The sequence below is a fragment of the Schistocerca nitens genome, chromosome 2, assembly GCF_023898315.1.
Source record: "Schistocerca nitens isolate TAMUIC-IGC-003100 chromosome 2, iqSchNite1.1, whole genome shotgun sequence".
Lineage (NCBI taxonomy): Eukaryota > Metazoa > Arthropoda > Insecta > Orthoptera > Acrididae > Schistocerca > Schistocerca nitens.
The window spans coordinates 345338156-345355923 of NC_064615.1; positions in this window are offsets into that span (position 1 = coordinate 345338156).

Genomic DNA, 17768 nt, shown 5'->3' on the forward strand with positions numbered 1-17768 from the left:
AGCTGAAATTTAATTTGATGACATTCAGGATCGAGAAGTTTTGAAAGAAAAAGTGCAAATTACTAAAAACCTTATTTCTCTTACTACGCCATTTCCACGTCCTGCCTGCAAATGGTCAAAACAGAGAAAAGAAGCACAGTCAGCCAAAACGAAAATCTACTGCCAAAAGAGGAAAACACAAACAGGGAAGAGAGAAAAATCTTTGTGGTCCATAGCAGACGAAACGATAGAAAAAAGAAAAGAAAAAAACCCACACTATCCCTGAACCCCATCCATTTGTAGGTTGTCTATCTATCAGCTTCAGGAGGCAACAGTAATTTGATTTTCAGTATTTCGCGTAATTATTGACTGAGTTCAAAAATTTAAGAGGTATAACCTAATGTTAAACGTTTAACACGCTGAAAGAAGTATTACAGTTAGAAATTGTGTATACGTCTTGGGGCAGTGTAAATGATGGCGCGCAAATTCCATGACAACACTCGTCCAGTATGTCAGAATGAAAGCACTTAGCAACTTTCACCAAACTTTATACAAAATTTAAAACCTTTGCGAAAGTTCTTGTCGCTAACATCTCTCGCAAAAGATGAAAGAAAAAACGTTTATCTGCTACTACATTTTCGCTGTTCATACAAACTTCAGCACCAGGCATAAAGTTTCAGTTTATTATTTCTTTACTACCGACTCTATCCGCAACATAGTTTGCAGACAGTATCCACATATACCACTGGATTTACGGCTAAATTTTATCATCGCACTACAGATAGTTCAGGAGATACGACGTAATGAATATCTACGTGGGTGACAAACCAGATTTTGTTTAAAATGGTGCGTAGTAAAAATTCAAAAAATCGCATTACTTCTTTACTACTGACTCCATTCGTAACAGACTTTTCAGAGAGTATCTACATGTACCACTGAATGAACATGCAGTATTATATCACTGTATGGCACCTAGCTCAGGAGATATGACGTCATAGACGATGAAAAACTAGCTTTTCTTAAAATGGAGCGCAAATTACTCTGATTATATTCATCCGTTGCTTCATAATGAGAGCACTTTGTGACTTCCAACAAACTTTAAGCATAATTACAAACCTTTCCCAAACTTTTGTTCTCTTACCTGCTTAAAATCAAATATTTAAGACAATAACTCATTTCTAAAGTAATCAGAGGTTAGAAACTGTTTTATACATGAGACTTGGATTCTTTAAAGAATCGTGGGTTGATTGGTTATCACTAATCCAATGTACCGTAGTGGAAGTTATTATATCATGCAACTTAGTAAAATAAAGACATTGTTGCAGATCGTAGCTGTTATATGAAATAAACTGTTGATGGTGTACAGCAACCAGACACAAATTCGTTTTAGGTCACTTTATTCAAAAAGCACCATATCTGGTTTCGAATTTTGCACAGTTCAACATCAGATGATTTTCATTCTTTCATCGAAACAAATGATGCATTGCTTTCTTGTGAGTTGCTGTGGAATGTCCATCTGGCGCATTTATTTCTGCAGTCTTCTTAGAATGAAATATATTCTCAAAGAAGTTCGTATTTTCACAATCATATACGTTGATTGGCATTGTTGAACACTTTCGTTTGGTAACAACACGAATTTTCAATGTGTACCACATGTTTTGATTCACAACATACCAAAAAAGACAAAGTTTACAAAGGAAAACTTCCTTCGCCCTTATGACGGCTTGAACCCTACCGGGGTACTTTCAACGCGGCGTTTTCATGACTGTGGAGGTATGGCGGCCCATTCTTCCTCTGGAGCTGAAAACGTAGAAGGTAATGGTGTTAGTCGTTGAGGTCTGGAGCGAAGTATACAGGGTGGTCCATTGATAGTGACCGAGCCAAATATCTCACGAAATAAGCATCAAACGAAAAAACTACAAAGAACGAAACTCGTCTAGCTTGAAGGGGGAAACCAGATGGCGCTATGGTTGGCCCAGTAGATGGCGCTACCATAGGTCATACGGATATCAACTGCGTTTTTAAAAATAGGAACCCCCATTTTTAATTACATATTCGTGTAGTACGTAAAGAAATATGAATGCTTTAGTTGGACCACTATTTTCGATTTGTGATAGATGGCGCCATAATAGTCACAAACGTATAAGTACGTGGTATCACGTAACATTCCGCCAATGCGGGCGGTATTTGCATCGTGATACATTACCCGTGTTAAAATGGACCGTTTACCAATTGTGGAAAAGGTCGATATCGTATTGATGTATGGCTATTGTGATCAAAATGCCCAACGGGCGTGTGCTATGTATGCTGCTCGGTATCCTGGACGACATCATCCAAGTGTCCGGACCGTTCGCCGGATAGTAACGTTATTTAAGGAAACAGGAAGTGTGGTGTCACCGCCAGACACCACGCTTGCTAGGTGGTAGCCTTTAAATCGGCCGCGGTCCGGTAGTATACGTCGGACCCGCGTGTCGCCACTATCAGTGATTGCAGACCGAGCGCCGCCACACGGCAGGTCTAGAGAGACTTCCTAGCACTCGCCCAGTTGTACAGCCGACTTTGATAGCGATGGTTCACTGACAAAATACGCTCTCATTTGCCGAGACGATAGTTAGCATAGCCTTCAGCTTCGTCATTTGCTACGACCTAGCAAGGCACCATTATCATTTGCTATTTATCTTGTGATGCATGTACCGTCAGACCGATGTTCACCAATTATGGATTAAAGTTAAGTATTCCAGCAAGCTACGTACTTTTTTTACTAGACTCAACTCCTTTAACTGTTCCAGACCTCACGCCAGCCTGCGTGAGCTTAAGCGCGTGCCTTTCGGCTCCCTCTCCTAGTGGCTTGGCTGTCTTGCCAAGTCACAACAGTTTGACGACGAGGATTTCGCGTTCGTATCTCTAAAGACTGATTTACTTGTGTAATGGCTTCGCCACAATCTCCAGATGTACTGTCCGAATTTTATCGCTTACAGAATCAGCAGACGCAGGCGTTACTGGATGCCCTTGGACAGCTTGTCCAGGGTCAATGTGCAATGCACAACGATGCGGCAGCCGCCGCTCCACCGCTCACGCAGCCACAACACGCAGTTGCACCACCTTTTCGTCCTTTTGATGCGGAACTGGAAAGCTGGACGGAGTGGTCACGCCAATTTGGATTCCATCTCGCCTCCTACAGAATTCAAGGTAATGAGCGGCAGCCTTTATTATTATCGTGTGTCGGAGTGACCACGTACCGTGTGACAGTGAAATTATTTCCCCGACGCGACGTAGCAACTCTGTCCTACGAAGAAATTTTGTCTGCATTAGATGCATATTTCAAAGAATCAGTCAATGTAGTTGCAAAAAGGTATACCTTCTTTCGCACCAAACGTACGGCAGGACAGACTAATCAGGAGTGGGTTGCAACTTTGCAAGGCCTTACTAGGGATTGTGCTTTTGAGTGTCAATGTGGACTCCCTTATTCAGATACTATGGTACGTGATGCTATTGCACAGAACGTTTCTGATGTTCGTATAAGGGAACAGATTTTGAAACTAGTCAATCCCTCCCTTCAACAAGTGATGGACATATTGGATCGGCAGGACACACTTGACTTTGCTCAGGAATCATTTGCAACTTCGCCACCCGTGTGTCAGGTTAACCGGTCCGCCGGGCGAGCTGCACGGAACAGTAAACAGTCCTCGCGCCCCGCCGCGCCAAAGCCGCCTGGCTCTCCACCACGTGTGCCGTGCAGGCAAGCAAATGAAGTGCTAAAATCATGCCCGCGGTGTGCTACTAGACATTCGCGTGAGAACTGCCCGTCACGCCAAGCTATTTGCTTTTTCTGTAATAACGAAGGACATGTTCAGAGTGTTTGCCAGAAAATGCTCAGATCGGACACTCACAACCATTCCAGGCCCTTTGCTTCGCGCCGGAATCGGAATCGACCCAAGAGTACTCAGGCTCGTGAACCTTCGCCCATGGAAATTCATGTGGTTCAATCCACTCCGCCCAGTGCCACTCTCTCTAACAGTGACTGTGTTCGTCCCACAAAAAGTGTGCGTCGACATCGCCGGAAATCCCGTCATGTCGCAAGTGATTCTGTACCAGTGTTAGTTCACGTTGCACGAGACAGTCGCTCTTGTCGTCAGCAGGACAATAAACTTTTTGTAGATTTGGACATAAACGGCAAAGTGATAGCATTCCAGCTCGATACTGGAGCTGCAGTTTCACTGATCAATCACGACACGTACAAACAGCTGGGGACACCTCCGTTGCGTGCCGCAAATGTTAAGCTAACTACATATTCAGGTCATGGGCTCCCTGTGCTAGGACAGTGCAGCCTTCTTGCAACATACAAGGGACAAACAAAACTTGTGTCATTGTACGTCCTTCGTTCTTCTTCTGCAGTGAACTTGTTTGGTTTCGATTAGTTTCAGTTGTTTAACTTGTCTATAGTAAATCAGGTCCTATCATTGAACCGGACTGTGCCTCCAGCCAGTGTTTCTCATCTATGTGAAGAATTTGCAGACATTTTTGCACCGGGCCTTGGTTGCGCTAAGAACTATGAAGCACATTTGGAACTGAAAGTAAACGCCCAACCGAAATTTTTCAGAGCGCGCAATGTTCCTCACGCATTGCGTGATGAGGTCGCAAGGACATTAAACGATTTGGAATCACAAGGTGTAATTGAACGTGTGCAGGCTTCTCTCTGGGCATCACCCTTAGTAATTTTGCAAAAGCCTTCCGGAAAATTGAGACTTTGCGTGGACTTCAAGGCAACAGTGAATCCCCAACTAGTGACTGCAACTTTTCCTTTACCCCGCCCGGAAGATGTTTTTGACAAACTGTGCCCAGGTAAATATTTTTCGAAGTTGGACGTAGCAGATGCGTACTTGCAAATACCGGTGGACGAAGAATCCCAGCGCGTTTTGGTGGTTAACACGCATCTTGGTTTGTACCGATTCAAACGCCTGCCATTCGGGTGTGCATCCGCCCCTGCATTGTTTCAGCAATATTTACAAACTGTTTGTGCGTCGGTCCCTACTGCAGCAAACTATCTGGACGATATTGTGATCTCCGGAAAGACGGAAGAAGAACATTTAGCCAATATCAGAACATTATTTCAGGTCTTGCGACAAAATGGTCTTCGCTTGCGGAAGGACAAATGTGTGTTTTTTGCTCGTGACTTACCCTACCTGGGCCATGTACTCAATGCCCAAGGCATACATCCCAGTCCTGAGCACCTCCGTGCCATACAAGACTTGCCTTCGCTGCAGAATTTGAAGCAGCTCCAGAGTGTGCTGGGAAAAATTAATTATTATCATCGCTATGTGCGCCACGCCTCTTCCATTTCAGCTCCGCTTCATCACTTACGCCCTAAAGGTGTTCCGTGCGTCTGGACGACGGAATGCGAACGCGCCTTTCGCCGGTTGAAATCGGCGTTGCTTTCCAATACTTGCCTTACGCCATTCCATCCCTAGAAACCCCTTTTGTTGATGGTGGATGCATCGGATTTCGGGATCGGTGCTGTGCCTGCGCACAAAGATGGTTCGCACGATCGCCCTATTGCCTTTGCCTCCAAATTGCTCTCGTCTGCGCAACGAAATTATTCACAGATCGAGAAAGAAGCTTTGGCTCTCGTATTTGGTGTTACCAAGTTTCATGATTTCTTGTATGGTCGTCACTTTACCATCATCACGGACCACAAACCTTTGACATCGCTTTTTCATTCGAACAAGCCTGTACCTCCGCGTACAGCGCAGAAATTCATCCGCTGGTCTATTTTCCTGTCGCGGTAGCGCTACGATATCTTGTATCGGTCCACTGCTAAGCACGGAAACGCCGATGCGTTGTCCCGTTTGCCTGTTGCTGAGGATAGAGCATTCGATGCTTGCATGTTCTTTGATTCGGAAACCGATGACGTGGTCGAATCGTTTCCGATTGATTTTCGTCGTGTAGCTACAGCCACAGCTGCTGACCCTGTCCTTGCTACCGTTCTGCGTTTTGTTGCTACGCAGTGGCCCTTGTCAAAGTCACGGATCGAGGATCCGTTGGTTCGCCGATTTTTTGCTCACAAGGAGAGACTTTTTGTGCGACGTGGTGTTTTGCTGTTGCTTTCTGATAATGATCAGTCCAGGGTCGTGGTCCCTCGTTCGTTACAGTCCTCTGTCTTACGGCTTCTCCACCAAGGACATTGGGGCATAGTGCGAACGAAACAACTTGCTCGTCAGCACTGTACTTGATTCGGAATCGATGCTGCGATTAGGAATATGTGCTCTTCTTGCATGGCGTGTGCCGACCACCAATCCGCACCACCGCGGAAATTCTTTGCATGGCCGAAAGCCACTTCCCCTTGGCAACGCTTGCACATCGATTTTGCTGGTCCATTCTGGAATGCTCGATGGTTGGTTGTGGTAGATTCATTCAGTAATTTTCCTTTTGTTGTCCGGATGTCTTCCACGACGTCATCTGCCACCATCCAAGCGTTATCTGCTATCTTTTGCATTGAAGGTCTGCCACAGACTATTGTTTCCGACAATGACCCACAATTTATGTCCGCAGAATTTCAGTCATTCTGCAAGGCCAATGGTATTCAACATCTGACATCCGCGCCGTTTTCGCCTCAGTCAAACGGTGCCGCTGAACGATTGGTCCGGACTTTCAAGTCACAGATGTTGAAGTTGAAACAGTCGCATTATAGGGAGGACGCGTTATTGCTCTGTTTGTCCTCGTATCGCTCTCAGCCCCGAGATGGTCGCTCGCCGGCTGAGTTGCTCCGCGGTCGTCCTCATCGAACCTTGATGTCTTTGCTACATCCGCCGCATCAGGTTCCTGTGCAGCGGCAGACACCTGCTTTTGCTCCGGGCGACGTTGTCTACTATCGTAACTATCGACGTTCACGGCGTTGGCTCGAAGGGCGCATTCTTCGCTGCCTCGGCCGCGCTATGTATCTGGTTTTGGGGGCCTCTGGTGAGGTGCGCCGGCATCTCAATCAGCTGCGCCTCTGTCGTCGCACGGGTTCTGCCGCTCCTGGTCTGCTTTCAGCGACGGTGCCGTCCGGTCAGCGCCCTGGGGACCCATCTACTGGCTCGCCTCAGCCCCAGGTGCTACCGACGATGCCTTCCATTTTGCCCCATGGCGACGCGCCGCCGCCGCCGCCCGTTCTCCCGCCGGCGACGCCCGAAGTGGACGCGTCGCTGCAACCGCCGGGCGCCTCCCTGGGTCACGCGCCGCCGATCGCTTGCCGTGACCCGTTGTCCTCCGCCATGGACTTCTTGCCCGCCCCGGACCACATGGCGTCTTCGCCCGTCGGGTGCCCCGACCCGATGGAGGTCGACCATTCGGCCCCTCCTGTCTCTTTACGGGCGCATACCCCGCATGTTGGCGTGCACCCTGGACTAGGTTTTCAGGCGTTTCCTAGCTCCCCTCGGACCGAATGGCGGGGTGCGGGTGGCACAGCCTCGCCTGTTGTTAGGCTCCCCCACCTCGTTGCATACGTCAACATGGGGTCCTCCCCACGGCGGGCGGAAGCCTTATGCCACAACCGTCCGCCGATTTGCGGGGGAGGAATGTGGTGTCACCGCCAGACACCACACTTGCTAGGTGGTAGGCTTTAAATCGGCCGCGGTCCGGTAGTATACGTCGGACCCGCGTGTCGCCACTATCAGTGATTGCAGACCGAGCGCCGCCACACGGCAGGTCTAGAGAGACTTCCTAGCACTCGCCCAGTTGTACAGCCGACTTTGCTAGCGATGGTTCACTGACAAAATACGCTCTCATTTGCCGAGACGATAGTTAGCATAGCCTTCAGCTACGTCATTTGCTACGACCTAGCAAGGCGCCATTATCAGTTGCTATTTATCTTGTGATGCATGTACCGTCAGACCGATGTTCACCAATTATGGATTAAAGTTAAGTATTCCAGCAAGCTACGTACTTTTTTTACTAGACTCAACTCCTTTAACTGTTCCAGACCTCACGCCAGCCTGCGTGAGCTTAAACGCGTGCCTTTCGGCTTCCTCTCCTAGTGGCTTGGCTGTCTTGCCAAGTCACAACAGAAAGTGTTCAGCCACATGTGAAACGTCAACCACGACCTGAAACAAATGATGATGCCCAAGTGGGTGTTTTAGCTGCTGTCGCTAATCCGCACGTCAGTAGCAGACAAATTGCGCGAAAATCGGGAATCTCAAAAACGTCGGTGTCGAGAATGCTACATCAACATCGATTGCACCCATACCATATTTCTATGCACCAGGGATTGCATGGCGACGACTTTGAACGTTATGTACAGTTCTGCCACTGGGCACAAGAGAAATTACGGGACGATGACAGATTTTTTGCACGCGTTATATTTAGCGACGAAGCGTCATTCACCAACAGCGGTAACGTAAACCGCCATAATATGCACTATTGGGCAACGCAAAATGCACGATGGCTGCGACAAGTGGAACATCAGCGACCTTGGTGGGTTAATGTATGGTGTGGTATTATGGGAGGAAGGATAATTGGCCCCCATTTTATCGATGGCAATCTAAATGGTGCAATGTATGCTGATTTCCTACGTAATGTTCTACCGATGTTATTACAAGATGTTTCACTGCATGACAGAATGGCGATGTACTTCCAACATGATGGATGTGCGGCAGATAACTCGCGTGCAGTTGAAGTGGTATTGAATAGCATATTTCATGACAGGTGGATTGGTCGTCGAAGCACCATACCATGCCCGTACGTTCATCGGAGCTGACGTCCACGGATTTCTTTCTGCGGGGAAAGTCGAAGGATATTTGCTATCGTGATCCACCGATAATGTCTGACAACATGCGTCAGCGCATTGTCAATGCATGTGCGAACATTACGGAAGGCGAACTATTCGCTGTTGAGAGGAATCTCGTTACACGTACTGCGAAATGCATTGAGGTGGACTGACATCATGTTGAGCATTTATTGCATTAATGTGCTATTTGTAGGTAAACACACTGTAACAGCTTGCGTACTTAGAAATGATAATTTCACAAAGGTACATACATCACATTGGAACAACCGAAATAACATGTTCAAACGTACCTACGTTCTTTATTTTAATTTAAAAACCTACCTGTTACCAACTGTTCGTTTAAAATTGTCAGCCATATGTTTGTGACTATTACAGCGCCGTCTATCACAAAGCGAAAAGTGGTCCAACTAAAACATTCATATTTCTTTACATACTTCGCGAATATGTAATAAAAATGGGGGTTCGTATTTTAAAAAACGCAGTTGATATCCGTTTGACCTATGGCAGCGCCATCTAGCGGGCCAACCATAGCGCCATCTGGTTTCCCCCTTCAAGCTAGACAAGTTTCGTTCTTTGTAGTTTTTTCGTTTGACGCTTATTTCGTGAGATATTTGGCCCGGTCACGGTCAATGGACCACCCTGTATGTTCTTACACATCCAAAAGGTGTTCCATTGGAATGAGCTCGTGACTCTGCACATACCGGTCCATTCTAGAAATTTTATTCTATACAATCGATTGCCTGCTTTATGACAGGATGCATTGTCATGCTGATACATCATCGCCCCCGAACTGTTACTCTGCTATACGCAGTACACAGTGCTGTAAAATGATTTCATGTCTTTCAGTATTTCGAGTTTTCTTATGCACAATAAGGGGACCACGCCCTAATCACGAAAAACAGTCCCGTACTGTAACGTTACCTCCTCCATACTTCTCTGTTGGCACTACACATGATGGAAGGTAAAGTTCTTCAGGCACTCGCCCTTCTACCGGATTGCCGCAAGGTATAATGCGCTTCATCGCTTAAAATCACTCGTTTCCAGTCGTCCACTGTCCAGTGGCATCGCTGTTTACAGCGCCTCAAGCGTCGTTTGGCAGTGACTACAGACATTTGTGTATTAAGAAGAGGTGCTGTACCACTGTACATCATTCTTGTTAACTCTTTACTCACAGTCATTGTGCTAGCTGGACTGTTGGTAGGCCTTGGAACCCACGAGTGTTTCCTTCCACTGATTCGTGCGACTTCTTATAAGCACGCTCCAAACACTTGACCGCCCCTATCCGCCTGGTCTCGGTTCGCGTTCTCACTTCACAATCACAGCACCAAGTCGATTTGGCCAACACAGAAGTGTCGAAACGTCCCTGACGGATTTGTTACGCAGGTGACATCGAGTGAGTAGTCAACGTTCAGGTCACTGAGATCTCCTGATCGGCCCCTTCTGCTGCTGCTGTATCTCTGCTGACAACACAACACTCCCAGCCTCCTTTTTATACCGGCACATCCAGTGATCGATTCCGAATTACGTAGGGGTACCCAGACAGTTTTGATCAGACAGTGTATTCATTCCTCAGATCAACTTAACTGCATTGAGATAAGACAACTGGCCTGTAGTCCACAAACAGTTCACATCTCGCCTCCTGCTGGCTTCTCACAACCCTAGCTGATAACATCCACAAAGAGAAAACAGATAACAGTCAACAGCCAAAAAGTCACCTATAACGCAACAACTCAGGTTTCCACAGGCACAAACGTAACTTACTGGCCTTAACATAATATTAAGAAAACAGTTTTTTTTTTCGTGCCGACCGGTTTCAGTCCATCGCAGGTGCTATCTTCAGGGTGAACATACCGCTGGTCGACTGCTGGTGGCGTCACGTCTACCAAAGTGTGGCAGGAGACTGTCGGACACCGGTCGGTCGGCACTTTTTTAAAAAAAAAAAAAAAAAAAAAAAAAAAAAAAAAAAAAAAAAAAACCGCGAAGAAGATTGTTTTCTTAATATTAAGTTAATTTTATATCAATCGCTGTTTCTCCACAACCATGTTGTCCAAACATCTTACTGGCTTTAATCGCACCTTGTGAAGTCAGTCTCCTTCATTTAACACCACCTTTTGCTTGCTAGCGGCTTCGCTATCTAATGTGAGGTCTCTGCCTACTTAACACAAGCTTGCTTATTAAACTGCAATAGTTGTGTATAAACCCGGAAAATGGTGGGGTCATAATTCCACGCCCCTGCACGGAAACGCACTTTCGAATTCTCGTAACTTCCCGTACTGGGCAACATAACTTGGATGATGACATAACTAAGTACGCTTCCGCTGTGGATATCACGATGGTTAAAATTCTCCTGGGTGTTGTTCCGCATCACTGCGTAAAATAATTTAATTACAAATTCTAAAATCAGTGAGCGGCGCTATGTCAGAAATGTTTTCCTCGGCCACAAATAAGAAAGCCGCGGTTCTGATCTCCATCGCAGAGGCGTCAAAAGCAGGGGTTAAAAGTGTCAAGAAACGAAAAATCCAGGATGGAATGTAACAATGTTATGAAAGGAAAGTTGCTACTCACCATATAACGGAGATTCTGCGATGCAGATAGGCACAACAAAAAGACTGTCACAAATAAAGCTTTCGGACATTAAGACCTTCGTCAACAATAGAAGTAGACACACACAAACACACACGCACACACACTCACAAACGCTACCTACACGTACACGACTACAGTCTCAGGCTACTGAAGGAGGAGGCTGGGGCGAGGAGGTGTGTTCCTCGATGTTTGAAGCGTCATCGAGTCCGAGGATGACGCCGCAGGACCCACACTTTTTCACCATTACAGAGGAAGGTTGTAGGTATCTTTGAGCCAAATTTGCAACCTCTGCGTCACAATGGAAGACAATTACGGGGTTTCGGAACGTGAACCTTTAATAGTGTTGCACTGTGTACTTCCCAGTAAGTCCGCTTGGCTGGTACGTTCTGGCGACGCAGAGTTCTCTCGAATTCACGAGGAAGCCTGCTGACAAAGTTTCAAGAACCGGCTTTAAATGATGACTTTAAAAATATTTTACTGCCCCCTTTAAGGGTACAGGTGTCGATCCGGCATTCGACGGATCGAATCTGCCCTTCATACTTCTTGGCTACAGCATACTGTACGTCTTTGCTTCGGCGCATAGGCAGCACTGACGGGGATTCCCCATAGTACTGGAATGTGCGAGTTGTACCTAGAGATCGGTTGGCGGTAGGCAGTGAGTCAGTCGCACTCGGACAGTACCTGGAGCTATCACGCGAGCAGGACTCGAATACGTATGAGAGTGCGATCGCGGGAATGTGTCAGAAATATTAATTTGTCGATTATGAAACGTTTAATAATGATGGAATGCCAACGGCTAACTCATTTTATATCCTGAATGATGAGTATATGCAAGTGTAATGCGACTGCGGTTAGAAACCAGATTAAATGGCTTTGAAAAAAAAAAAAGAAAAAAGAAATAGAAATGAGCGTATGGCATAGTGGGCCGGGAGTCCCCCATTCGGGGAATTTCGGCCGCCGAAGGCAAGTACTTATTGCATTCGACGCCACTTGGAGCGACTTGCGCGTCGGAGATGGGGAAGGGGTTTGCAATCGAGGAACGAATAAAATCGAGTGTTGCATACAAGCGCTATATCTAATTTATAACCTAATTTACTTTCACAACTTTTGGGTGGGATTGTTTTGTGTTAGTGTGAACGAAGTAGACAGGGCATGTGTCGCAGACGGCACAGTTGAGACTCTAATTACCGACGCATGTGCCTTGGGAATAAGTTTTCCTTTCGAGATATTGTCTAATATAGATGTCCGATGTCTTTAAAAATATCAAACAGCCAGACTGAATCTCTTCCAGCAAACTGATATAAAAAGGGGGAGGGGGGGGGGGCATCAGCTTACACCGCTACATAATGTAGGGATTAGATTAATTACAGCACGCACAGAGGTTTTTAAATAATCATTCTTCCCGCACTCCATAAGTGAATGCAACTCCGGTAAAGTTGGTCGTACCCTCTGCCGTTCACGTCACAGTGGCTTGCAGGATATAGTTGTAGATGCAGATGCAGAACATCGATGTTTTATAGGTACTTTTATCAGTCGGGGCAGCAGTTTACGGTCTAATGTGTACTTACAGAAAAGTTTGGCACAGCAGAGGAATTCGTGGAAGGTTGCATCAAACCAATCAGAAGACTGATGACTCAAAACATATATATTAGGGTAAGTCAGGGTGATATGGTGAATCGGGTGAAATAGTGAATTGCTTTAATTCTTTACTGGTTAAACAGATGTCTCTGTATGTCTGCATGCCAACAGTCTCTGATCATGTGTGCAGTGTGCACGTGTTGAAAACCAGCTCCCTTTTAAACACCGAAAGTACTTTGTGCAAAACTGTTTTCGATGCCAAATAATTTTTATATGCTGCATGCATTTGTAGATGTTACTTCAGGTAGCGTAGTCCGCGGGGTATTTTTTGATATATTCTTCCTTCTTATACTGCTAATGTACTACATAACCTAGAAATCGTTGCGTCTAGTGTTTTGAACTTCTTGCCGTGCTATTCAACGTTTCACCCATAGCAAATGGGAGAAATGGTGAACTCGGGCAGGGGTGATACGGTGAAGCACTTTTCTTATGTGTAAAGTGTTAAAGCTTTTATTTAGGAACATCCTAACCACGGTTTTTGACAAGTCATGAACTATTAGCGTTTCCTATCCAATGCGAGAGTTATATTCTGTTTTATCCGACGTCTCAATACAATCGTTAATTTAAAAATTAGTTTTTATATATTTTTTTGCGAGTACAGTTTGGTTTGTCAGTGATTAAAAAAGTAAATGTTCTAACTACCGCCATTGTTCCAGGCAAAGATGCCTACATTTTACAAAAGACAAAAAGGCTCCAGCCGTGCTGATTGGACAGAGGAGCAACTTGACGATGTCGTAAAAGCGGTGCAAAATGGAATGAGCCTGAATAAAGCCTCAAATGAGTTCCACGTTCCATGGTCAACGCTGAAGAGACGATCAGAAAACGGCTGCTTTACGAAAAAACCTTTGTGTGGGCAGCCTGTACTAACACAAGAATGTGAGAAGAAGATGGTAAAACATATCATAAAATTATAAAACTTCGGATTTGCCCTGACAAGGACAGAAGTACGTACCATGGCATATAAACTAGCTGAGAAATATAAGCAACATCACAAATTTAACCGAGAAAAGGAAACTGCTGGATTGGGTTGGCTACATTTATTCTTAAAAAGAAATCCGGAACTCTCAATCCGCAAATCGGAAGGAGTTTCACAAGCACGGTCAAGTACGAAAAACGTTTCAGACTATATTTCACTGCTGCAGAACATCTTGGTAGAGCATAACCTCCTTGACAAGCCGGGAAATATATTCAACGTAGATGAGTCCGGACTTCAGCTGAATAATTACGTGGTGGCAGCAAAGGGGTCTAAGAGCGTTCCAGCGATAACATCCGGTGAAAAGGGTGAAACCATATCTGTAATCTTTTGCTGCAATGGAGAGGGCATGTTTTTACCCCCAGGTTGTGTTTTGTAGGGAAAAAATGAAACGGTCGAGTACAAGAACTGTATGCCGCCGGGTTCCACGTTATTCATGTCACAAAAGTCGGCTTACGTAACAACTGATATTTTTCTTCTGTTGCTAAGGAACCATTTTGCACAGAGGAAGCCTGAGGGAACAGTCGTGCTTATTTTGGATGGACATAGCTCTCATTGCAGCAGTGTGGATACATTACAGTTTGCAGAAGAAAAAAACAAAATTTTGCTCTGGCTACCCAGCCACACCACACACTATCTGCAGCCGCTAGACAGAGCATTTTTTAAAGCTCTGAAATCCTATTATTACAATGCTTGCAGTTCGTACATTAAAATGAATCCAAATAGAAACATTTCCAGACTAGTGTTTGGAGGACTGCTTACAAAGGCATGGGTACAAGCAGCTACGACAGAGAATGCAATATCGGGGTTCAGAAGCACAGGAATCATTCCGTTTAATCCTGATGTCATCCCCGAATACGCGTTTCTAACATCAGATCAACATCAGGAAAACAACGAACGACATGAAAACAGACCTACTTCACCTCGACCAAGTTGTTCGCACTGGCAGGAGATACCGAATCCCTCGGAAGAAGCAACTGCAGACGTAGATAACGATCAGGGACTTGAATACATACAAGCTTCACCACAACTGGGCTGTTCGCAACTGGCGGAAAATCCGCAGGAAAAAGTGCAGTCTTCATCAGAAGCAACAGATATGACTTCGGCAGTGGCAGCAGAAGAATCTCAAATAAACCCTGGCAAACTCTTGGACCATATTTCGCCGATACCTACCCTAGATAAAGTTGCATCTGTAAGGAAGAAGTCCAGAGCTTCTGAGGTTTTGACGTATCCAGAAAACATCGACAACCTGCGAAACAGAAAACGACAAAATTAGTCAGTGAAGAGTAGAAGAAATGCTAAAAAGGGGACCAAAGTAGTAACCGTAACCAAAGGGAAAACCGTAACCAAAGAGACTACCAAAGGAATTATCAAAAAGAAGCAGCCTAAGAAACGAAAAGCGTCTACCACTGACACCGAATCCGATTCGTCGCTGTATATCCATTTGCAAGGCGATGATGACGACGCGGATGATGAAGAGTGTTGTTGTGTAGGGTGCGGTGAACTGTACAGTTGCACTAAAAAGGATGTGGATTGGATCAAATGTGTTAGCTGCCAACGTTGGCTGCATGAAGACTGTTCAAAATATGAATCTATGTGTGACGTATGTGGCAAAAAGCAGGGGAAATAAGTTCACCATTTCACCAAAAGGGCATTCGCATTTCACCCATATACATGGGTGAAATGGTGAAATTGATAAAAATAAGTATTGCTTTTTTTAACTTTTGTAGTGCCTTAAAGAGTATGTGGTACTGTTAATGTGTTACTTATGTATTTTGTGAAAGGAGAGTGTTTTTATTTTGTTTAAATAAACAATTTCTTGTCTCCTACGAGGCTCAGATTTTTCGTTCACCGTATCACCCTGATTTACCCTATTTGTTTGTTTTATTTTGAATGGCATCAGGCAATCTTTATGTACATCAATACTCTGCAGCCAGCTGACGGTGTGTGGTGCATGGTGTGTGGCATGACTACCTTTCCGTGTTCAGTGCGCGAATGGCGAAGAATGAGTCTCGGTATCAGCTATAAGTCCTCGAATTTTCTCGTTGCGATCATTTCGCGAGTCTTATGAGGGAGAAGGCAGTATGTTAACGTAACACTTCCCGGAACGTAGTCTCTCGGAATGTCGATAGTAAACCTATACGTGATGCGCAAAGTCTGTCGTCTAGCGTCTGCCACTGGAGTCTGCCGAGCATCTCTGTAACTCTCGAACCAGCTGAACGATTCCGTGACAAAACGCACCGCTCGTCGTTGAATTTTGTCCATATCTTCCATTAATGCAACCTAGTAAGAGTCTCATAATGAGGAGCAGTACTCAAGAATCAGTTGAATAAATGTATTGTCCGCCACTTCTTTCATGGACGAATTCCAGTGAATGCCAGTCTGGCGTCCGCTTTCTCTACAATTAGTTTTATGTGGTCATTTCATTTTAGCTCGCTCCGAACGGTTAATCCTAGATATTTTACAATTCTTATTCATTCCAGTGATTTGTCGGCAGCAGTGTAATAGAACAATAATCAGGATTTTCGCTTATTTATGCGCAATAAGGTTACGTTTATTTTCGTCCAGAGTCTACTGCCAGTTGCTGTACCAATCGTCGATCCTCTGCAATTCTCCGCAGTATTCTTCTTATAGTCAACTAAATCATCTGCGAAAAGTGGCATGAAGCATCCGACGAAATCCACTATCTCGTTATATGTACTGTAAACTGTAATTGTCTTATCATACGCTATGTGATCGAAAGTATCCGGACACCTGGCTGAAAATGACTTACAAGTTCGTGGCATCCTCCATCGATAATGCTGGAGTTCAACATGGTGTTAGCCCAACCTTAGCCTTGATGTCAGCTTCCACTATCGCAGGCATACGTTCAATCAGTTGCTGGAAGGTTTCTTGGATAATGGTAGCCCATTCTTTACGGAATGATGCACTGAGGAGAGGTATCGATGTCGGTCGGTGAGACCTGGCACGAAGTCAGCGTTCCAAAACATCCCAGAGGTGTTCTATAGGATATAGGTTAGGACTCTGAGCAGGCCAGTCCATTACAGAGATGTTTATTGTCGTGAACCACTCCACCACAGGTAGTGCATTATGAACAGGTGCTCGATCTTGTTGAAATGTGCAATCGCCATCCCCGAATTTCTCTTCAACAGTGGGAAGCAAGAAGGTGCTTAAAATATCAATGTAGCCCTGTGCTGTGATAGTGCCACACAAAACAACAATGGGTGCAAGCCCCCTCCACGAAAAACACGACCAGACCATTACACCACCGCCTCCGAATTTTACTGTTGGCACTACACACGATGGAAGATGTCGTTCACCGGGCATTCGCCATACCTACACCCTGCCATCGGATCGCCACATTATGTGCCGTGATTTGTCACTCCGCACAACGTTTTTCCACTGTTCACTCGTCCAATATTTACGCTCCTTACACCAAGCGAGGGATCGTTTGGCATTTACCGGCGTGATGTGTGGCTTATGAGCAGCGGCTCGACCATGAAATCCAAGTTTACTTACCTCCCGGCTTCTGTCGTAGTACTTGCATTGGATACTGATGCAGTTTTGAATTCCTGTGTGTTGGTCTGGATAAATGTTTGCCTATTACACATTACGACCCTCTTCAGCTGTCGGTGGTCTCTGTCAGTCAACAGACGAGGTCGGCCTGTACGCTTTTGTGCTGTACGTGTCCCTTCACGTTTCCACTTCACTATCATATAGTAAACCGTGGACCTAGGGATGTTTAGGAGTGTGGAAATCTCGCCTACAGGCGTATAACACAAGTGATAACCAATCACCTGACCACGTTCGAAGTCCGTGAGTTCTGGG